The 23,885-nt window shown below is 37.7% G+C and overlaps 1 protein-coding gene across 6 annotated transcripts in view; it reads left to right on the forward strand.

Annotated features, from left to right (window-relative positions):
• LOC126917584 (teneurin-m) overlaps window positions 1–23,885 on the forward strand; it is a 652,557-nt gene that overhangs the window by 199,579 nt on the left and 429,093 nt on the right. The gene's annotated exons all lie outside the window — the stretch shown is intronic.

Consider the following 23,885-nt stretch of genomic DNA (forward strand, 5'->3'; position numbering starts at 1 on the left):
ATTACGTTAATAGAAATATCAAGTCGCATATTTATATTTATTTGAACTATACACGCTATATGTGTTTTGTTTCACTTTTACTATAAAAGTGAAGTTATTTGGTATATTCAGAGATTTGTAATTTATAGAAAACATAGTACAAGAAAGTTTCCATACACGAATCTAAATAGGAAGACTTTCTTCTGCTTGAAAAAATTTGAAAAAATTCTACAAACAATGCTTTACATTACCACGGAGCGTTTAATATTCACCGCTATTACTAATATACAGTTGCAGAAGAATATTTCTAGCGTTATTCGCGCGATGATCATTCGAATGGTCTCTTTATGGTTGCTGAAGAATTTAATTTCGCTCGAAAAGCCATTATGTAAAAGACCCATCGCGTCCCTCGACCGCTATGTGCACGAGTAAAAAGTCACTCGAAAGCTTCTATGTAAACCGAACGAGTTTTTAATTGTAAAAGCATCACGTACTGCTCTGCCACGCTCGAACATCGGGGTCACTTCGTTCCGAGGGTTGAAAAGACACGTGCGGTTAGCCCGTCAAGATGTTTCCTCCTGACCCTCTTCTCTTCCCTTAATTGTTCTCATATTTGATAGTCGAAACGTTATCTTGCGTACGTGTCTTTTCTTAACTTGCATACATACACTTCTGTTTATAAGTATTGGGACATGTACAGAAAATGAAGTTAACGTACGATTCTTAATTCATTCCGCTTCATCGTTTTCACGACTATAAAAAACATGAAATGTTTCTGGTAATTCGTATTACGAGACTAATAATAATAAGATGCTATAAATAAACGATAAATATTACTTTTATTTAGATAGAAACGTAACTACGTATTACCTACTTATCTTCGTCACATTGTTTAATTCTAATTTAGTATGCACAACATATTTAGATACGCATTATCATGTTTCATAGTTAATTTCTAGTGTTTGTTTTATCTGTTAATAGCACAAAGTCTATAATATCTCATTGTGACGGTATATAACAGTACGTGTTATTATAGTCTCTCAAATTATTGGCATTTCATTCGATAGAAAAGAAGAGAGAGAAGATTCTAGTGTCGATATTGCATGATCAATAATACATCCCGATTTGGAATATTGAATTGAGCCACGTGCTATCACGACCCTTCGAGAGTAACCCCGCGATCGAAACTTCCTCTAGGAGGGTATAAAAAGGAAATTCAGAAAAACCGGCTGCACGCCAGCGTACCGAATAGAAGGCAAATAATGAATTTAGTCTCTTTTAAAGAGGTTATTGACGGAATCCATTGCTGTTCCTAAACGCATGGGCGACCGAGCGAGAGAGCCAGAATTTCCCTCGGTGTTTCACCCCCACCCCTATAACGTAATTACGAAACTCGTCCTCGACCGTGCCAAAGGGGTTGTTTCTTTGTAAATTTTTTCCCCCCGGCCAGCCTCTGTGAAACCGATGTTTACTCGGATGACCACTTTCGCCACAAATCTCGATCGCAAAGTTCACGCCGACGATCGAAACTAAAGGTTAACTCTCCTCTCCGCTTTTTCGTTATTTTCGGCAACGACGAAATTCAACCAATGTGTTTTGATGATATATTATATGATGATATATTAAGTTATTGTGTTCTTTATTATAGTATCGGTTATTATAGTATTGGTTTCGGTTGCATTTGAAATGTACGCATTTATTATCTCGTACAACTATTGTTGAAAACTACAAATCAATAACTTAATATCGCATTAAAAATATCTGTACAACCATTATGTATGAAAAAAAGGATTGGTGATTTTAATTATTTTTTATACATTCTATATCCTCAAAATGACATTGAGTGATTCATTATCAAGAAATTTTTCGTAAATGGAGTTGATCAATTTGCCTTCTAAGTAACTTAATTGTGCCTTTACTTCCTCCTTTGTTCAATAATTCGTATGGAATTCTATTACAAATAATATATATAACACTATAAGTGTTGCAGAATATTATATCATTATAAACAGTAGGTACGTCACGATGTTTTATCATATTATAATATTTATGTGAAATAGATTGTGCAACAGAATATATTCTATTATTCATTTAGAGAATAGTGTTTATAAGCTAGGGATAAATATTTGATATCTATCAAGTAGCTTAAAGGCAATTTAATTTTATCCACATGCCAAAAGACCGACGTGTATCTCAACTAAATTTAAATATCTAAAAACTAATTTCTTCTTCAAAGGCCAAACTCCGTGGCATATTGAAACCCAATATCCTCTGTTGCTCGAATTTCCTACTTCGTTCAATTACTTTAATCCTTCCAAATATCCCAAATTCCTATTTTATTTTATTCTAATTGTGTTTAAACGAATGAATGATCCTTTACGACTTTAAAGCAACTTTTAGCGGTGATAGAATAAAATCAAAGTAAGAGAGGTAGGTCGATCCAAGCATCCTTGACAACCATCTGACTTATGTATTGTAAATACCATGTAATCCGATGACCTCTCGGCGACGGTCCCTTCATTACCGGCGCGGTTGCCATTGTTCCGTTGCTATAATTGAATTCCCAAGGCAGCCGCTGGCAACCAATCCTCATCCTCTCAGCATCAGCGATCCGAGAGCACCGCCGATTCCACGTCGAAACTCTACGAGATCCTGATTTACCCCATTCAGCCGGGAATAATGCGATATCCCGACCCCAAAAGCCACGTCGAACCTCACTTCGAAAGCGAAGTCATCTTAGCAAGGGTTAGTCTGATCTCGTGCAGAGTCGATTCTAAATGTCCGTTCGCTCGTGTCACCCGGTCGCTTTTCCGGCCGACAGCCGGACGTGATTTCCATCTTGAAAACGAACCGCGAGTCCGCGCCTGTTTTATACATACGACTGTCTGTATCTGATAAACTAAAATCGAGGCTTCGTTCTAGATTCTCTGTGATTAAAATGCAGAATCAGTATGGCTGAGAGATATAGAGGATGGCTGGTAGGATAGCACTTCGTTTAGAATGCTGGTGAACGATGCGATCTTTCTTTGGTGTTGGAGCGTCTTTGTTCTGCGAAAGGAGAAAGTTGGGGTTTAGGAATGAATGTGAAGTTAGGATTGGTTGGCTGGTTTTCGGATGTAGTTATTTGTGGTGGAAGATAGAAACAAATGATAGATTTCAATATTAATTTTTTAATTTATTCTTTTTCGACATATAGCGTGTAAATATCCTAATTAACTGTGATTCATGTGGATGTTTCTTTTCGTCGATTTAACACCTTTGTAATATTAATCGTAAATAATAGAATAAAGCTTCGGATAGCGAATAATAGCTTTTAATACCTTCGATTACAGCCTTCGAATAGAAACGAAGGTATTTAAATTATATTTCAGGAAGAAATAAAGTTTCCCTCTTGTTAAATGCATCCCTCTGCTCTAGATACTGTCTATTGCATACTACAAACCTACAATTTAAATAGTCAGTGTATCGACGTACCATGTATGCAATATAGTTCGAAGTGATCTAGTTTCTCTTGAATCTAGTATATCCTAACTCACATTTTATTCATCGCATCACTTACATACGATTTCATTCCTTCAAGATTTAACGATGTACACTAACCTGAATGTTTTTCCTACTGCAGCTCTCTTGAAATATAAATGCTTCTAAAGGATTTTCTACACCAACCTTGTACGTATCAAATCAATGCAACAAGCTGTCAAATAGATGTCCAAAATTGGCTAATCAGAATTCAAACTATGATTTAATAACGATATCGTTAGTTAAAACCTCAAAGAATATAAACACAGCACCCCGCCAACTTAACCAGCTACCAGATAAATTCTCAAAATGCATAATCACAGTTCAAATCGTTTCAATCCCGAAAAATCTTTTTGTCATTGCACTTTCCACGAGAAATGGAAAAAGGCTTGCGTCGAAGAAGATAAAAATGAGACAGAAAAATACAACAACGTGCAATCATTGACGCGATCATAGATACAGCGGGTGTATGGAAAGCGGGGATCGACAATCGTTCGAAACGATCGACGTGTCGTTGCGGCTACTAATCAACGCGTAGATACCGCATATTAGCGAGAACAACGTTACGGGGGTTTCGTCGAATTCGCGTCAGTCTGTCGGCGGCAGATTTTTGGTGCGGATGCGTTATGGGTCAGTCCGGTGCTGGACAGTTACGTCGACGTGAACAATCGATGTTAGCCATCAGTTGCAGTTTGCGCGAGGCAGCTATACCCGGGACAATTGTTATTGACAAATCGTAATGCCGGTCATCAGTCATGGTGGAGACAGGACGCCTGTAGCGGCGCGGCCCGCGCATTTATACGCCTCCTGCGTGCACCCACATGTGGGCGCATCCACGCACAAAGACCCTTCGTGCAATCTCTATCCTCGCCCACTCCATCACTCGTCACTAACCTAGATTTGCATTTGATTGTTCAAGATATTAGCCATTTCATTTAAGACGCGAGTAATTTCGGGACTAAGTATTGAATAAAAGTTAATGAAAGTAGTTCGTTGCGGTTCTTCCAACAATAATTCTAGCTTCGAGTGTGGAAATCTAAATTGCAAAGAAAACTACTTCTCCGTCACATAGAAAAAAAGGAAGCAAGAATAATTGCTCTTCATTCACGTCACCACCATATTTTCCCTTAGAAAGAAAAAAAAGCAACTAAAACGATCTTTCACCGCTGGCACGCAAAATAAGAATACGAATATAAAAATCGTACAACGAGAGTTGAGCTCGAAAAAGATGGAAAAAGCAAATATTGATTGCAAATAAGAAAGCAATGCAGTTGTGTATTAACTGGAACATTCTATCAGCCATAACGACATTCACGAAGCAAGTTAGCTCCATTCCATAAAAATGCAGACACGCGGATTATAACGCGGATGCCTTTCAACGACCAACTATTGTACATTTCTTCAACAATATACGTAACATCGCAACATTCATTAACGATCGTTATTCCCATTCATGCCCCTGAATCATCCGAAGGGAAGGCAAAATCGCTCAACAACGAGCAGAAGAAGGAACACTATTTCCCATTTAAGATTAAACGCACGACGGTCGGTTATTCCTTCCAATTACACCTGATTTAGGCAGCGTTACGCTTAACTAAGCCCGCAAAAAGCAGGATTCGTGCGCGTCCTGAATGGACTTGCCTCACGAAGAAGCATCGGTATCTGTAGTAGGTTAACGTTCACCAGAAGCTGGCCCCGCCAAGAACCGGAGGCGTGCTCGAGGGCCTCTATTGAATTAACTCCATTCACCAAATTGCTCTCGCATTATGCTGGATCACGCCTGAGCTAAGTTTCACCCTCGGGCCGTGTGGTCTCTCTGTCACAAACGGAGGACAAAGTCTTCGTACGATTGAAATTCGTGGCCCGTTAGCGAGTCTACATGGATCGGGATATGCGAACGATCCCCTCTTCTCCTCTTACTCCTCCTTTTTCATCCCCCCCTCTTTGTAATTCATCAAAGACCTACAGCTAGTCCAGAATTTCTTCGCCTCCTCCAATTTCCCTTCGTCGACGAAAATTTTACTCGCAGATAAGAACGAGTTCTTTCGACTAACGCTGAAAGGATTACGCTGTTACCCGAACCTTGTTCAAATTTAAATTCAACTCTATCTTTTCTCTTTGGAAGCCTCGCTTTCTTTTTCTTTAGATCGTAATACGGTATAACGATTGTTTGATGATTCTGTTAATTCATTAGCGGTGATTTTAGGTTGATTGCCTGGCCTTTTGGTTGGCTCGGTTTTCTGGGAATAATAATGTGTAAGAAAGGATCTTCCGTTCTCTTAATGAAAAAGGATTTTTGAGGCACGTTTGATTATAAGATAAATTTGTTTTAGTTCCGGGAGGTCAAGCGTGGATTTATCTGCTCGAAAAAATGGGTAACCTTCGAATAAAGATAAAAAGTTAGAATTAAGTGTTTTTTGTTATGATTCCTTGAATTAGGAAATACTGATAATGGAGAAAATTGATATCGTATAAAATATCAAGGCAAACGTTATTTCTTTATAGAGTTAATTTCCTCTGATTTAAAAGCAAATATGAAACTGCATAAAATACGAAAAAAATAAATAATAAAATAAAATTTAATAAACTAAAGCTGAAATTTTTGAACGAGGATGTACCTAAATACGACGATGAAGAAAATCTGGGAATTTAGTCTTAAGCCGTCTTTTATATTTTCCTTTCATACCTCGTACGTTCTTATATTTGCCACACGTTGTTCCCCACATATAACATCCTGACCAGGAAAAGAGAAATACGGAACGGACAAGGATAGAAATCTTGAATTGTAGGAGAATAAAGGGGGAAGAAGAGAGAAGGAGAGAAGAAAAGCAAGAGGACATTCGCCAATTTCTCCCAAGGCTACCGCGTGCTACTGCAGCTGTGAGTAAACGAACGATAAATTTGCCCTGAAAAATAAAAATAAAAGGAAAGATCGAGCAGAACCGGAGAAACATCTCGCGCGATGCACAATACGAGTCTTCTCTCTTCCTTGCTTTTCCTCCGTTTCTTTTTCTATTTCCCCATTTCCTTCACGTGGAACTGTTCACCAATCGAGAATCGTGTCGGCGATCAAATTCAATTTCCGTTATCGATTCACTTTCGCGCTTCTTTATGGTATAAACAATCCAATAATGAAACGATAGAAAATCGTGTAATCGGTGTTCGAGAAACGGAAATTAATTAATTTTATATTATAATGTTTTATTTCTGTTCAACATTTAACGAGTAAAATTTTCTAGGTGTTAACTTTTCTTTCCAAATTTTGTTACTACAGAATCAGAGTTTAATTTGTTGAGAATTCATTATAAATTGTTCTTTATACGAGTAATACGAGAATTATGCAGTCAGATTCATTTCCATGTAGCATACACGGAATATAGGTTATAAACACGCTCATTCAAGTTATGCCGTACATTCTACAACTTTGAGGTATTCTTCTTCTTCAAACTCTACTTCGAAAACCCTGCTGTGTATTTCCATATTGTTCCATAAAGTTAAATTTACGCCGCCGCACTTTCTCCATTAAAGTTAAAAAATATACAAACACATCGTTTCAAAAACGCGTGTACATCTCTGAAAGAACGGAAACTAGGGCTCCTCAATATTGAATTATCTTTTCCTAAGATATGTATAAGTATCGTTTCTCATTATTTATTAAAGATCATGCTAAAAATGTAGTATTTCATGTTAATTCCATACCACATGTAATATTCTTACTTTTTTATACATTTAGCTATAATTTTACCAAAGTATGTTATCCATGTAATAAAACATATTTATTATTATTATTATCTTTGATATAATAATCTAAACAATTTGTTTGCGTCACTCTTTCAAGAGGATACACGTACAATATTTCATATTAAAATTCGTCCGGAAAATGTCATCGTCGACGTGATAATACAAAATTCGAAACAATCAGGTTTCGTGTCAATGCACAAGCGGTCTACTGAAATTCGCGATTCGTATCTCGCTCGTCCGCGCTGACCCTCTTTCCGGAATACATTATATCGTAACGTCAGTCCTAATTATCGATTGCACACACATACACACCGTGTACGACTGCATCGTCCCACATTTCACAAGTGGTTTTCGCCCTGCAGAATTTCTTCTCCATTCCTGTTTCTATCTTAGCCCCTTTTGCAAAGGCAGCGCGACAAGGTAAGCTTGATCTCGCGGGGTCTGCTATTTACTCATGGCACTTTGATTAAAAAAGAAGGCGTGAAATTTCTTGGTAACGAGCAACGAGGGCCCGAGGATTTTTTAATTAAAAACCGAGGCAACGGTTGCGAAAACATTCAACATCGACGTTCGCAATCGCGGACGACGATCTTTCACAACGAAATCCAGGTCGAAAACACCGACAACGTTGTATTATTTCGAACGAAATTACAAGGCGAAACAGAAAGAACGTCGAGGAAACGACGGAAATCTCGTTAAGGCGCGCGACATTATCTTGTATTTGCTTGGCGCATATGAAATGTCAAATGTTTATTTGAAGTTTGAATTTGGCGCGTCAATACCACAATCGTCATTAGTAAATCAATAAAACGTACAAGAATTATTAAATATTTTAGTACACAATTTTTATACTAAAGAGAAATCGTACAGGCGACGTTATAATACGCTCGTTAATCGATATAATTAATTGATACATTATATGTATGAATATTAAATTAGGATCGTGGAATTCACAGTCGCTCTTTTATATGCATAAAAACACTGAAAGTTACAATTATCTTACAGATATACAAGTTTCAATGTTACTATTCTGTGTGGTACTTATCTCGTTCCAATTCAATCTACAATTAAAAGCATAACAAAGTTTCTTCACGGAATAGCACAAGAAAGCAGCTCTTAAAAGTAATCAATGTAAAGTGTGAATCTCCATGATGTTAATAGAAAGAAAGACACTTCTTTTGTTTCCCTCACCGAGGTAATTCTCTCCATCGAAAACAGTTCTTCATAAAAGGAGCACGTTGAAGAAGGAAATGTCGTTGTGAGGTTATTTCAAGGTAGTTTGACGAGAATTTAGTGTTATTACAGTCATTGGGGGCGTCCAGAAACGTATTTCAGGTACAGCCCTTAATTTAGCACGAGAAACCTAGCTAACAATCTTTTCAGAATTTAGATTCCTATCTTCAGATTGGTGTCCCGTGATATTCTATGCGACGTTTTTAAAAGCATCTCTGGTCAAGGCACGTGCTTCTAAATGAAGATTTATAGTGTGTGCTTCAGTAAACACGTTTTCAACAACGAATTTAACGCACTGAAATAGCGAACGAGGTTTAACCAATTGGTAGAATTTACTAACGATAAAACTAATCAGTGATTTCAAGTTTTTCAAACTTTCATATTTGTAGATCCACTTATTAATAATTTATTAAACTTTGGTATTTGTAAATCCACACTTGTTATATTTATAAATCCATTTTTATCAATCTTCACCCTTTACAAATCAATGTTTTTCACATTTTGCTATTTATAAATCAATTTCTTTCAAACTTTCATATCTACAAATTCATGTTGCCCATAATTCGTGTACCGATAAATCCATCCAATTAATTTCAGAAATTTTAAAATAAGTTCTTTCATCGACTCACGATTATCACAATATACCATACATAAAAACACGAGGAATTATCCAATTCGCAGAAAAGCGAAATAACGAGTTCGGTGGATTTCTATTAAGTCATTGTAGCGGCTCGAAACGCGGCCACCTTATCAGTTCGGTAATGCACCGCGGCGAGGGGTGTTTTTTGTATAACCAGGCACCCTTCTTGCAAGTTATGCGCTGTTAAGGTGGTCGCAGTTTAGGTACGTAATGAAATTTAAATGGCAGCCAAGTCTAACGGCGACAGCAATTGCAGCAACGCTGGCTGACAGGTCACGTTACGAGACTTCTTATCGAACGAGTGTCGTGCACACTTGCTCCTAGCCCGTAGCTGACTATACAATCCATCCTTTCTACCTACTCATCGTCACGTGCGTTTTCAACGTTCCTTGAATTCATGCACACAGGTTTCGTTCAATTCACCGCGCGGGGGGAAAAAGCTTCACGCGTTTAATCACGCTTTACGGATGATTCGATATAATCTTTGTTTTTTCATCAATTTGCTTTTTCGTGAGATATATATTTGCTACCAATTATTTTATGTTATTTATAGTTGGTGATATATGCATATATAATATTATAATATATATATTTATTTATTTACTTATTTATTTATTTGTACCTTTCGCTACATTAATTTATATCTATTTGTATAATATTTAATTTGAATTTTTATAATAGAACGTCATAACCGTAAAAAATTGAAAATCACACGAGATAAATACGATTCCTTTGGTAATTTTTTGATTTTCATGTTACTCTCTATCTAGTAGAGAATATCTTAATATAAGAGGGAAGTAATCTGTTTTAAATTCAAAGAGATGAAGATATTAAGTCAGGAGATGTTCCAGTTAACAAGTTAAATAAATTCCTTTAGTATTACAAGCCAGATAGATAAAAAAGATACTGAAAAAAAACCTAGGAGATAAAACATTTCGAACGAACTAAAAGAAAGATCGTATTTTATAACAAAAAATCACTCGATAATACGTTCAATCCGTAATGTTATTCTTTCGCTAACGACGGACCGGTTTTGCTAGAAATAGAAGTAATGGTGACTGGAAGACGGGCCATCCCGGATGGAAAAATCGATTTCTATAATTGAATTGCGAGCAACCGAAAAAAATGGGAGGTGAAACGAGCTTCATCGTCCCCGAGTATCCCGGCATAAAAATTTCAACTAGTTCTCTCTAGTCCCTCTGCAATTTTTTGCATGGAAAACAAGTCGTGCGCCCTTTCCTCGTTTCTGGGTGCTCTTTTTATTATTTTTCTATCTTTTTTCTTTTTATTTTATTCGCTCATTACCCTCCCGTTGGTTTACGCCTTAATTTCTCTTTGCCGTCCACCCCTCTTTCGCAGTGCCCGACCTTTCTGGCCGCTTGACCATTATTTACACCTACCCCTCGTCCATTCTTCCCCTCCTCCCGCCGCCGCCCCTCCCCCTCCCGCCTTGTTCAAGCTCGATTGTATCCCAAGCGTAAATAAATGACCCCGTGATTTTTAATTGGACTCGGCCCGGGCTCTCGAGTTTTCAGAATAAACGAGCTGTCCGACGAATAAGATCGCGACAGAAGTTGAAGAGGGGATTGCGCGTCGATTCCCCGCTCAACTTTTCCCTATGAACAACTTCCACCCTTAAAAAACGTTGCTATAATCACATTATGTAAGTTAACGGGAATCCATATCTGAGTTGGATGGATATCACCATTTTATGTTTGGATAGATACTTGAAGTGTTTTATAATTAAAACACAATACGCTACAAGTATCTGCGTGCGTTTACAAATATTCTTATGTTACGACAAGTTTGGTAATGAAACGAATAAACTCTTTTAAGCAACAAGTTCGATAATAAAACAAGTAAGTTTCACAAATGAAAAATTAGCTGATTGTCCAATTTGACATAGGATTAACAAATCGTGAAAGAGAAGTCAACATCTTTAACCTTCTACGATATAAATCGTAATTTGTATCACTTATTTCTGCAATATCCGATATACTTGGTAATTTGATCAATCGCAAAATGTCTTGAAAACACGTATGCTTTCCAAAAACTCAGAACATCGTCTGCATGAAAGAAATACGAAATAAGAAATAACGTAGCAAGCTAAAAACAGAATACACGTCCAAACGATCACGCGAAACCTAGCCACGAACTAATAAATTTTTCAAAATTCTCAATTCCGGCTGAATCGCCCCGTAAATCCGGCGCCACAAAAATTCGCCGTAACACCAAATCGCCTGTCGGTTTCAGAACGTGAGTTGCTTGCATCGTGGTGCGAAACGATGGGGTTTGCGCTCGGTTATTCGTGGGAGGTGAGCAGGATCGGGTCAGCGAAGAATGTTAAACGTAAATCTGGCGCGGTGGTAGCGTTGGAAGAGAAGGAGTTTGATCCAGTTCGAATTCTGACCCAGTTTTTAGGCGATACAACAAGAAATTGTTATCAGGTCCCGATATATACACTGGTTCTTTCGAATTAATACATACGTGTGATAAATTCGTTTATGAGTTTTGGCGATGTAATTTTGGTAAATTATTAGGACGAGTATTGGTGCGCCAGATTCGAGCTTTAAAGAAACGTATTTTTCGTATGTATTAACCTAATATTATCTAGAACCTTAAAAAATTTATTAAAATCTGTTTTTGTTACGAATCACAGATTTATTACGTTGGATACACAACAACAAGTATATTAATGATTACGAATGTAAGAGTATATCGCCACGAGACAAGAAGTTCTGGCATTTACGATGCAAACGAAATCGGGTTCTCGCCATATTCCCCTCTCTCCGCGTCTCTTTCTCAGTCCTCCGGTTTCTCCACTTTGGAATACGTTAATTACTCAAAGGAATTTGCCTGGCCGGCCCTCCTTAAGCGTTATCAAGTTTCATGGATTTAGTAGCTACGCGTCACGGAATCGTCGCTGTGAAACGCTGATGGAAAAAAGGAACGTTAGCGCCCACGCGAGAGTAATTAAAACTTTAAGAGATTTCCGACCGGGCCCGCCGAGCGGATCAGTCTTATTATAAATCAGGAAAAGTGAAGAGCGCCGTAATCCGGAAAGATCTCGTTGCTTCTGAAACATTAACGTTGCTTGCTCCACGAGTAACAATGATGATTACAGGATTCCTCGTGTCTTTCTATCATGTAACTTTGGTGACGTGATTATATGCTTTCCAGATATAGGGGAGACTTCAAAAGGGATCGCTTCATTGTCAATTTTTCTTTTCTTTTATTATAATTTCTCTCACTTGGTAGAAGGTTTTTGAGAATTGTAATTGTACTTCCTATACATCTCGAATTTTATTCCAATTCTTAAACGGTCTTCAACTTTTGATTTCGTGTAATAATTACCACTCAAATTAATTTGCATTTCCTATGGTTTTCACTACTTATATAATGTATCTTTATGCCAGGCAACAAATCAAAATTTACAATTAAACTCTTCGATGCAAGATCAAATTCAACGTAATACCAAACGCATACACGTATCCACCATCTGGTAAACCGTTTGGTTTTCATTCGTATTCACCAACAATAAGGCGATTCAATTTCACGCCTACGTAACGCGCTCTGTTCTTACAGAATAGTCGACGTGGTATTGTTCGTCTTTTTGGTCGATCGATGGATCCGTGACAGAGAAGAAAAGAGAGATGCGCTTCCTACTGACCCAAATCCGCACGGGCCGCTGACGGCACACGAATAGAGAAAGAGAGAAAGACAGAGAGAGAGAGAAAGAGAAAAAGAGAGAGAGAAATAGAGAAAGGAACGTGTACGTAGGTACACTTTGTAATCTGCATATCGATTTCCCGAAGAAATGCGTTATTCATGGGGGACGGAGTCGTACGTCGCAGAAGCAGAAGCTGATACGCGTGATCGCGATACTCTAAACCCATTTCGAGACTCAACGACGACACACTCTGACGCAGGGGGAAGAAAATGCGAGCAGACAACTGCTTCAGACGGACAGGTAAGCGAAACTGAAGAATCTTTCCGTGGAGTGGACGAGAAAGCATGGAGAGACGTACGAAAGGTTTATGACATCAGCGATGTTTCGCCATGGTACTGATTTTGAACGATATTGCAATTACAGTGATTAAATGTATGATATTTTGAAGGAGCTACGTGCAATTAACGTTTCATTGTATAAAACGACCAACCTGATATAACACGTAATATAATCCAATTAAGAACCAATGATATATACGTACCATAAACCATAAACGTACAATATATAATTCTACAAGAGGATGAAACTCGTTAATTTTACAAAAGATTAATTTGGTAAAATCGCTCGAGCACAGTGAATAGATCACTGATGATAACGATTCGTCGATTTCACACTTTTCAACGGTAGTGTGTCAACGATCTTTGGATATTGATCAAGAGATCCAAATGTCGATGAGACCGCGAGATTTTCAGCGCGTTGCGATCGTAATTAAATGGGTACGATCGGCAACTAAACGCAACCCGGTTTGTAATAAAGCGAGAGAATGCGGAGGTGCACTCGTTCATGGTGACAATAGCCGAACGACCCGGGCACGAATCAATTAACTGAAGTTGACGCAGCGAAACCGAAGTGTCATTATCAGTGCAGGCTAATGCGTAATGCTTTTGGAGATTGATTTCGAACGGTTCGTTTCGAAAATCACGGAGCAAATAACAAACGAGAAACCGATCGACGAGTGCGATTTGTCTTTTCCAATCTGAACCAGAAAACTGTGTTTCTTCCACTCTTCTTTTGTTCCTGTTACAGTCACTTGATTGATTTGGTTCTTCTATGGCGTTCGACAAAGAAACGATACAAATGATAATAATAAAAACAATACTTAATAACGAAGGCTATATATAAATAATTGTGGTAAAAATAATGCGTTGTTGTCTCCTGTTAAAATTGTCAATTTACGTTATTAAGTGTAATAAAACATTCTTCTATATAATAGACGAAGTTAGATACACTATGACACGTATTAATAAGTTTAATAATAGTTTTATCTGAACTTGAATATTACTGATTAAAGTCAGCTTTGTATGAATTATTATAAAAGAGTCATAATCATGTTACCGTCTCAATGAAAGTAAACATTAATATCACGAAATACGCTTGTATACTTTGATAGTTTCTGTAACAAAGTTTTAAAATGTTACTCTTAATAAAATCCGTCATTTTGACTGATTTGGTAGATTTAGTATTAACCCGCTATATAGTATCTGTTTTCAAATCAATTTCAGTTTATATCTACCTAATTCTCAGAAGTCTTCCTTTAATACGTCTTAAGCATCATACTTTGTATTCGCTTTATTAAATTCGAACGGCGAATCAAATGATGCTCCGGACCAATAAACAGAGTGTACAATAGTTGCAACCATTCATAAATTATCCGCATGAAAGGATAGCGCTGTACGAACGGGCGAAACATCAAAGATGGAGGATCCTCTTTATCCGTGCGAGCTTGGTGTTCTTTCGCGAAAATAAAAATGTCTCGGAACGTCTTGAGTGATTGTTGCACGAACGGGTTATGCGTTCTGAATGCGCTTTATTATAAGCATCATTTGTTATCTCTTTAAAAACGACAATGCTATGGGTTTAGCACGCGGCACAAGCGGATGAAAGCAGGCACGAGGAGCGATTTATCAGCTCGCACGATGACAGGATCAGTCATCTCCTTCTCGTTCGTCTTCTTCTCCGTCTCTGCTGTTGCACTTCGAATCTTTCTTCAGATATTCATCTCGAAAATAACATATTCCACGCTGTTTAACCGCATTAATGGAATTCGTGTTGTCTCTGTCCTACCTGTGCTCTGTACTTGATTCTTCTCTCTGTGCTATAAATTAATTTATTCTAAAAGTGTTTTAACTTCTTATTTTGTAATCTATACATATGGACAAAGAATTATCTTCTTACAGGTCTGAAAATTTAGAAAATTTACTTATTTTTGTATACTTAGTACACTCAAACTTTAAAAAGACCGACGTTTCGTATGCACCAACCTAATATTCCTTTCTCTATATAGAAACACGAACTTGAATAAAAATCCGCAATCCAATCACCACGAACCTAAAACTACGTGTAAATACAGTGCCAAACTACTTGGAAGATCGAAAACACGAAGAGAAGCAGCAGAATGAACCTCGTACGCTCCAAATCTCAGAGTACAGGTAGCTTTGTTTCCCATTCGAAGAAAATGGGACATGGTGACAAAGTCGTATCAGTGTTGGATGGGCTAAAGAGGAAAGTACCAGGCGAGTTCGCATCACGGACAGGCAGCTGCAAGGGTAATCTGTCAATTTATCCGTCAACGGAACTCTCACTGGGTTAGCGAGGGTTTCAGAGATCGCGGATATATTCTTCTTTTCCCAAAGCTCCCTGTGCATTGCGTCGTGAGGTCACGTATACCTTCTGATCCTGTTCCACGACTATCGTCAGGGATCTCTGTACGTTGGGACGACGACGACGACTACGACGACGATGACGACGACAACCCTCAGGAACAAGCGGGAATTTTGAGTTCTGACGTGAGAAGAGCTCGTTATCGGGTAGTTCGATGAGATTCGCTCGATCATCTCGCTTTTCTGTCGCTCAAAGATCCTTGAAATTGAAAAGGATCCTTTTCTCCGTGTCACAGAAACTGCCCCTTTAGTCCGACACGGAAAAATCAAGAGGTCTCCAGCCGTTTCGAAAGCAGTTTACATTAGAAGTGAATATACACATACGCTACGAAAACTAAAGAAACAGAACATTTTTAGAAATTTTGCTACTCTATTTCAAAAATTCTATATTCTGACCGAAAATTGATAAATTCTTTTACTTGTAAATAATTTATATTCCAACCTAAAAGCTCCAAGTTCTTATGGATAAACACTTATATCCCGGCTCATGGAAACTATAGAATTATTAAAGATTAAAAAATATTCATACTAAGACGATGAAACTGCATCTCATAGAGAAAATTGTTGCGAAGCGCGGATGAATGTACGAATTTACCTATACGTGAAAGTGGAAACGCCACTTCGTCATTGCTTTACGGTAACGGTTATGCTTCTTGAAAGTTTACTAGTTTGCTAGCATCCTCTGCTGTCTCTTTCGGTTCTGAACGTCCATGCATTCGTCGTATCTTTCTCCCTTTCGACCTCTCTCTCTCTCTCTCCCTCTCTCCCTCTCTTTGCATCCCACACGTTACACCACTTTCGACCCCCTTCAAAGCGCTACATCTACTCCGCTAAGAGCTAAGTTGTACATATAACACCACGACGTAAAAAGTAGAAAAAGTATAGAAAAAGGGAAAAGAAATGTATGAGTGTGCAGGCTGTCGCGTAACTTGTACAACCGACAAGGGGTTGATTCTGTTAAAAAAGAATTCAATGCATATTATGGGAAAATATTGTTTACCCTATATAAAAGTCATTCTATATAAGAGAAACTAATACAAAATATAGACAAACGCTTTACTCTACATAAAAATAATCCATGCAAAATTTAGAGAAAGGTCTACTCGTTCTAGGCTTCCAGAGAATATTTTGATTCCTCTGAAAATGAAATTTTTTGAAGTTCTTCTTGAAGACTTGAGAAGATACGTATGAATCTTATAATTATAACCTATTTATAATAATTAAGAATAATTAAGATAATTAAGAATATAGAAAATGACAAGGTTCGCCTTATAATACCTAAGCTTTATTCACAATTAGAAACGGAAGTTCCATTTCGTAGTTACGTACAAAAATAATTTTCACTTCAATTCATAGCATTTACCATTTAAGAAAAAATGAACTGGTTTAACAGAGATTTGAATTTCGAACTAAACCAATTTATAACCGATTTATTTCTACAACAACAAGAACATTTCTACGTGACAACAAAAATCATTCGTAAAATTAACGAGCGTGACAACAAAATTCAAACGGTATTTTACATATCGCACATTCGTATTGGCTTGATGATTAGCACGATTAGCGAATCGTTTTCTGGTTCTATCTCTTTCGTAAAACGAAAAGCAGACGTCACATCGGGCCGAGTTCCTGGACAAAATTTCCGAATTAACCGGACATTAAACGGGTGGGAGAGGGAGGAAGGGCGAGGTCTTTCGTTTGACGAAATCCGTAAACGCGTTAGTAACTTTCGGCGAATTACACGGTCCAGGAGAAAGTTCCCGGTTAACTCGCCTCCCTGTATCACCCCTTGGGAAAGTTAGTCGTACCACACGTAAGTCTCACCATGTCACGTAATCGTACAGTGATCATGTTAATCGGGCAACCGATAAACCAGCGTGAACTTGGCTTACCACGTTGAGGTTTAATCATCTGTCTTGGCTAACGATCAACTCCTAAACATCCTTTGCTGCTTTATCTTTTCCTTATCAAAAATACGAAGTAAATCAAACGCCTTGACAGTTGGTCTGTAAGTAACTGGATGATTCTATTTATGAGACACGAATGTATCAGACACGAATTATGATTTCATATTTCGTTTGGTACAAGTTCCACTGATTCATAAGTTGACTACATGAATTATTTAGAAAGTATTTCCCTTGCTACGTAGTCTTTTCTCTAGAAATTATCAAATATTTAGACTCGCTGCATATTAAAAAAAGGATTCTAACGTTTAATTTCCCAAGCCACGAAATAGGGAATATTCTTCCCCGATTGCGCAGAATATTTAAATAGGCTCTCCGAGTTCGTTCTGATTTCAAAGTGGCAGCTTCTCAGTCTGTCTTTTTCGTGAATGAAAAATTTTATTTCAAACAGGAGCAGGATTCCATGGCTGGTTGGTGAGATGGGAAAGAAGGAAATCTCACGGGACGTCAGCCAGGATTTTCCGGCTGTCCCTTCGTTTCGAAAGACCCCTTCGACCCGTCACTTAATAATCTTTATCCTCTAATTCCGTAGGATACGTAAAGTCGAGCGGTTAAGTCCGCTGGATTAGACCATGACCGACGAACAGAAAGACGAGGGTTCAACGGTTCCCATCATCCGTGTCTCAATCGTTAAGAAGACGGAAAGAGTGAAAGGAAAGTGTTAGATAAGCGGAAATTAGGTTGGTGCATATGAAACGTCGTTTCTTTGAAGTTTGAATTTCGCGTGTCAGTACCTGAATTATCACTAGCAAATTATTAATAACTCTTGAAGAATTATTTTACGCTAAAAATAATATTATTCGGTATTATTATAAACTTGTGAACTATGTACCATTAAATTACATTTTTTAATTATTTAAATTTAATTAAATCTACCAATGTATAATTTATTTTAGAGAGATTTATCAGTCTTAATATGTAATTATCTTAGAGATTTATAACATATTAACTTTTATTTGCAATTGGCTTGCAATGTATTATGTATCAAGAAATTGTTATTCTTGCATTATTTTTTTCTTTTGTTTAGTGTTAAATGATTATATATAGACTTTAGTAACATAAGAAGAAGAAAGGAATAAAAAAAAGTAAGAGAGAAAAACGTTACTTAAGCAGGTAGAAATATGAATATTCATAGAAGCTTCCGCGAGCGAAAATAGTTCAATTTCGAAGACTTCTTTTCGATATTGAGCTTCTAACGGCGATACATTCTCCAATATTGACACGAACGATTGCACCATATTACAATCGACGTGCTCCAATTTCTTTCTCTCTTTCTTCTTTCCTTTTGCTATTGCAATGATCCGCCACTGTATTATCCTCCGTGTTCTATATTCCACCGGATTTTTCTACGTATCTATTATATTGAACCTACACACACGAAATTATGATTCGAGGAACGTTTATGAATTCGAAGGTTTCGTTCGTTGTTATAGTTTTGCCTCTAAATCTAATCTTACGGAAGTTTTCTTACTACAAACGCCTCTAAAGTTATATTTTTAATACTAGAACTATCAACCTCTTATGCATGCATAATCTAAATATAAATTATAATTACATAATTACGATGAAATAATAAATGTATAATCATAAATATGCCGATTTCAATAAAAATTAATTCTTCCAAATATACCTACATCTTACGAAAACTAAATTATTAATTGATATTAAAAGAAAAACGAATTTCTCAGATTTACTGACGTCTCCAGTTTCACAAGAGCATGTTCCAAAATCAACATGCCGAATAATTCGAGGTGCAAATCTGTTTAATACGCAGTTGTGGATCTCTTCCTTAGTCCTCTTCCTGTTGGCGTCACGTTTCCATCGAATGTTCTTGCTTTTCCACGTGGTGCCCTTGTAAGATAGCTTTAGGCAAGGCACGCAATATCCGCATAACGTGTCCTCTGCCCTATCGAAATCGGCACGGCTAATAATTACCACCCTCGAAAATTCTGTTGCTCGGGTGGCACCCTTCGCGCCATTTCACGCATCGCTAAGTTGACGCAACGATCTCGAAGGTGGGCCAGTGTACCAGGCTTGGTTGAGTGCCTTCACTCGCACCCGTTCAGATATCTTGCCTTCGGGGCTAAAATCTTGCGGGGGACGACTGCAATTCAGTGAAATTGAGGGGATGAAATCAGCTTTCGCGTCGCTCAGTCGTTACATTTTTCCCGTCATCCATTCCTCGATGGATACACGCTCGATCGGCGGCAATATTATTCGGGAAAATTAAGTGGAAAATACAACCGGTAATCGTGCGCCTTTTTTTCTTAGACGACACATTTTTGGAACTTCCTCGATGAATCTTAATATCTTCTGCACGTTGCGATGAATAGGGATGTTACGTTATGAAGATGATGATTAAACTATGAATTTTTATGTTTTATGCCGAGTATAAAATATGACATGAATTTTAAAAGTTATATCTTGACAATGTGATCCAATTCTGGACGTTCTCCAATTCTGACGTTCGATCGATTTTCTTCAAATGATTCAGGAGTACCAATATCGCACAATATCCGGAGGACTTGCTTGCCAAAAAGTACTATATAATTCGCCATTTTTCTTTGTAAAGCATATTTAATCGAGAATATCGAGGAATTTCGCGAGCGAGTTTCCTATTGTCGACGTTCAGAGCCTGGAAAAATCGCGTGCTCGTATCAAATGTTGCGCAAATTTACATAACATACTTTCCAGCCACGTAGCTGTAATGCTCATCAAGTTGTTTACAGACTGAAAAATTCATCACGGCCGACAACCGTTTGCACAGCACTGAACCCTGCATCGTCGTGCACGTAATCACGGAAATTATTTAAAACGCCTCGCTATCGTGTACTTCGATTTTCAACGGACTTCTTATAACGTACGAACCATAATCAAATATGAAAATGTAAATGATCGGCAACAATTGAAAGAAAACTACTTACGAAGATACGAATGATATACGCTTCTGTACAGATTTCCCTTACATATATGATTAGTAGTTAATTTTTCTATCCATTGTTCTAAAAATATCTTGAGTTTAAAATGACCCAACCATAGGATCGCGGAAGTTAATCTCAACAAAATGCCATGTTTGGCCATGGCGTGTGTGCTAAGGTAATTCGAGTGTGTATGAAGCAGCCCAGAGACGTTCGAACTGCCGAGTACCCTTGAATTAAACTACACAGGGAACCTAATACAGATACGAGCCGAGCCACGACGATGTGTTGAGCTATAAAAGATCGTTTCAGCGCCCCGCAGATTGGCTATTAAAACCTTCCATACGAAGTGCCTCAAGAGCGCGCGTTCACTCCTACGAAATCCCCTAACTTCAGTGCCGACGAGAAGGGTTGTTTCCAATTTTCCTGAATTACGCCCGCCACGACGATGCGTATAGTTGATAAAATTCGTTTTCAATCCCTCTCCGTGCTCGAATGGATGGCTTAATATCGTTGTTACTTTCTCGCGCGCGTTAAATAGCGTCGTTTATGCTTGGAAAGTTCTCCGCTAAAATTTCGATACGAAATACACTTTGCTTCGTGTGTGATCGAGCCGGTGTGACTCGGCTGTGTTTAACGCGTATAATCGTCTTCTTTAAGTCGTTTTCGAAAGTAGTCGAGTTTATTCGTTTGTACCAAGTTTTTTAAATTTGAGAAAAATATGACGTACCAATGTTGAAATTAGGACAGACAAATTCGAGAGCTGTAGCACGGTTGAAGTAACGAATTTAATCGCTTTATTTAGCGATGAAACGAAGTCAGTTAGGTAGATGAAAAGTGATTTACATTAGAGATATGACACGCTTTCGTAACATTAATTTTTAAAAAAGTCATTCGAAGGCAGAATAGATAACGTGCAGTTAAGAACTGACCTCGTGAGATATCGCTGCGTGAATAATAGCGATATATTGTCTATCGTTTCTGTTTGCATCGCGATTCTTATCTATTATTCCATGGAAGAATGTAGAAATGGAGGTGAAATAATGATTGGCTATCACTTTCTTCGTTAAAAGCAGCGTGCCGAGGTAATGAATTATTTTCAAGCGTACCCTAAATTTACTGAAACCAGTTGATCTTGAACTAAAGGATCATTATTGGCCAAATTACTTTAATACATTTTTCAATTCTTTCAAGACAACATCACAAAACCTTCGCAATTTTCTTCTTTCTCGTGAGAAACTTTCTGTTAAATTCAAGACGAAAAGTAACTGTCACTTGAAAAATATCTTATCTCTAACATTAGTATTAAGAAAATGTTCTAATAAAATTAGAAACAATCCTAATAAAAAGCAAGTATCGAATAAAATTGGATATTGATTAGAATGAAATATTTAGAATATTTATTCCCATCTGTAATTACGGAGACCTGGATATCTGAATCTTCTATGTTAATTCAGTTCTCGTAGACGTTCCCTTCAGTAATTCAAAACAATCGGGCCAATTTCACGGTCGATTTCTTCGGTGACCCTTGCATAGTTAATCGATAGCCATCTTCTTGGGACATCTAATTGCGTTTTTGTATAGGCCCGGAGGATACGAGACGGAAAGAATAGAGTCTAGGGTATCTTGATGTTGGACATCCGATGAGAGAGGCAGCATGATAAGATGGAGGCTCCTCATGAATACAATAATAGCACCGTGCCCTTCGAGCAACGAACCCCAACGTCGTGGCTTTTAATGAGGAATATTGTCAATGTAGACTACGTTTACCAAGAATCTGTATTCCCCGTGCTTCTTTATTAATTTCTCGAGGTAATGGAAAGCGAGCTGCCCGTTTCGATAGAACGGTTCATCATCGATTTATTGATCCACCAATACCGGTTTATTAACAAGAAGAAATTATGTTAGAAACAATTTCTTCATTAGAACATTTCTAACGAAATATGGCAAGGATTGTACGAATTTTTGAGATTGCGACAAAATAAAACATCAAAAAAATAGACGCTTTTTAAAAAATATTAAGTTAAAAACAAAGTCAACAAAGGCTATTAACTTCTGTTAGAACGATTTGATTGAGAGAAAACAAGAATCGTGTGAAATTTTCAAAGTTAATGCAGAATAAAACAGCTGGAGATATTTGAAGAATCTTGTACTAAATTCGTACTTTGTCCATTCAATACAGTTGATTAATAAATATGTTATATATTACTATTTGTACACATTGTATTAGAGCCTATGGAGCATAAAGGTCTACCATATCTATTTTTTCGCGAATTCTAACGAAAAAGCGAACGGAACGTGGTTGTGAATCGTTCCCAGCGGGTCGTGAATGAATGTTATATGAGGTATGAATTCTCCTGCTATGCCGTCTTTCCATTTCTCGAGGATCATTCGTCGCGTAGCGTTTCTTCGACGAGAGGAAAAAATGGGACGAGGGATGACAATGGATAATCGAGCCTACCGTTTCTTCGCGTGTTTGTTTCGGTCACATCGAGGGGAATGCGAACGAAAAAATCTGCATACATCGCTCCCAGGACGCTCGTACATTTTTGCCCTTCCTCCGCCATTCGCTAACACTCACTCGTCTACCAGAAAGTGATCGTTGGGTTCAACGTTTGGGCGACGAGGGCTCACTTCGATGTCAGAGAGAAGCGTTAAAGGTAGTCAACGAAGTTTCATCTTGGTAGTCAAGAGTCCCTTGCCTGCGTTCCTATACCACAGGCTACGGAGTCATAATGAACAATTAATATGCAAACAGCGATTACTTGATTCCAAGTTAGGCGATTGCTTTTAATAGGCTGCTTGCAGAAAGCTAGGTCAAAATCGGAGCTTGCCTTCACGCGTGCCTATCTCCTCTTCATTGTGTTTTTCCGAATCGAAATTTTCTGTCTAACATTCCTTGCTTTTCAGCCACTCATTCGCGCGCTGTCTCGTGCCGCAGCGGGTGAAATTTTATGGCGTGATAAAGCAACAACGCTAATTAAAAAATTTCCCCTCTCTATAAATTTCTTATCTTACACTCGATTTGCTTTCTGGTGACGTAAATTGGATTATTACAGCCACGGTAAGAAGGGCGAGTCTAGTTTTCAGACGGCCTGGCGGTCGAATAATGCTTTCATTAATAATTTGAGACAACAAACGACGGAGGAAGGGAAAGAGAGAAATGGAATCCGTAAGCCGGAGATATTAAGCGCGTATAATGAAATAGAGGCGGCATCGTCACTACCAGATAGTTCTAGCAACTACTTTTCTGTAATTTTCATTTTACCATTCCTATTTTATAAAAGGAAGAAAGGCAGAAATTTTATTGCATGTTTCTGAAATAAGATGCCAGTGTGACAGTTTGTCATTCTTTCGTAACTCGAAAAGTTCTGCTATAATCTGGAATTATCTTGAAATTTTATATTGATATCAGTAGGAATTTTTAGTTATTGTTAAGTTCAATGACATCAGATTATATATTTCTTTCTTTAATAAATCATTTAATTTTCATTGTGAATA

The sequence above is a fragment of the Bombus affinis genome, chromosome 6 (assembly GCF_024516045.1).
Source record: "Bombus affinis isolate iyBomAffi1 chromosome 6, iyBomAffi1.2, whole genome shotgun sequence".
Taxonomy (NCBI): domain Eukaryota; kingdom Metazoa; phylum Arthropoda; class Insecta; order Hymenoptera; family Apidae; genus Bombus; species Bombus affinis.